Source organism: Syngnathus scovelli, unplaced genomic scaffold (assembly GCF_024217435.2).
Source record: "Syngnathus scovelli strain Florida unplaced genomic scaffold, RoL_Ssco_1.2 HiC_scaffold_28, whole genome shotgun sequence".
Taxonomy (NCBI): Eukaryota; Metazoa; Chordata; class Actinopteri; order Syngnathiformes; family Syngnathidae; genus Syngnathus; species Syngnathus scovelli.
In genome coordinates, this window is record NW_026061370.1 from 1,311,038 (window position 1) to 1,312,279 (window position 1,242).

Below are 1,242 nucleotides of genomic sequence, written 5' to 3' on the forward strand. Positions count from 1 at the left end.
TCTGCGGTGCTGTGACACACTGAATGCTTTTGAGCATGTTATTAACTGTACTATGGAACTGTGCATTTGCTTGCTAAACTGTATTAACCAAATTAGTCAATGCAAAATAATATGGAATTACCACGTTCCTGACTCGTCATATGATATGAACGTATCAAAACCTTTTTGTCGGCTGTAGGTCTGTCTTTTTAAGAATACGCCCGATTGTTGTTCCTCATACATCTCAGTATAGATTTCTAGAAAACAACATTTACTTTCTAAAGTAAATTGACAGATTTATATTCAAATGTCAAATATCGAACGCCACCATCACAGTGGAGGTAAATTACACTCCAAACCATGCCAGCAACGAGAAAAGCCTCAATTATTTGCGACACGAGAGATATAGAGCACTTCTGAAATTTGAGAAATCATTTGAGAAATTACGATCGTATTTTGTTTCCCGATTTGAATAAAGTTATGAAATCACACGTTTTCAAATAAAACACAGAGATGGGATCATTTCCCATTCTCTCATACCAAAAGTACACGTACCAAGACATACAACTGTTTTTACCTTCAATACTCATAATAGACGCCCAATCGATAGGTGACGCTGTTTGAAAGAAGGTTTGATCAGGTACCTACAATCCTGTGCGCCAAAGATGTTTAAAGTAAAAAAGACATTAATGAAAACAAAATACTTGTTTAAACCTTCTATTTAGGTTGAGTCCTTGTAAGTATAGTAAATCTATCAACGTCTATTGTTTGTATTAGAAGGACTGGTTGCTACAATTTGAGTGTGAGACCGCCTGTGAATTTGGTGAGACCAGCAGTGACGTGGCCCGTTTTGACCCAGATTATCAGATCTCTCTTTCTTTTCAGATGGAATAAATCTTTCGCCTTTTACTAAAGATTTCCGTGGGGAGGAACAATAAGAGTCTATCTCTACCCATTCTCACCAACGGTTTGTTAGAATAGGCCTCTTTGGCACCACTTTTATGGTTAAAATTCTCTCTTCTATGATCAGCTCTCTTAATCCCTCAAACCCAAGAACCGAGACTACACTTGATTTTAGCCAAAAGGCCGAGAAGCGATGGAGTATGCGAGTGACGGACTCACTTACAGGCTTCCCCGTCTACCCATTCTCAGCAACGGTTTGTTAGAATAGGCCTCTTTGGCACATGTGATTAGCTGGGTAGCTTGAGCTATGCCGTTATATCGCTGCAACCCTTCTCTTGCTTTATTAGCTTTCTCTTCTCT

The 1,242-nt window shown here is 38.8% G+C and overlaps 1 non-coding gene across 1 annotated transcript; it reads left to right on the plus strand.

The window, feature by feature from the left end:
- Positions 1–846: 846 nt before the first annotated feature.
- LOC125993381 (U5 spliceosomal RNA) lies at positions 847–956 on the plus strand. Its single transcript, XR_007490176.1, has one exon. It is a non-coding gene; the product is annotated as a U5 spliceosomal RNA (small nuclear RNA).
- The last annotated feature ends 286 nt before the right edge of the window (positions 957–1,242 follow it).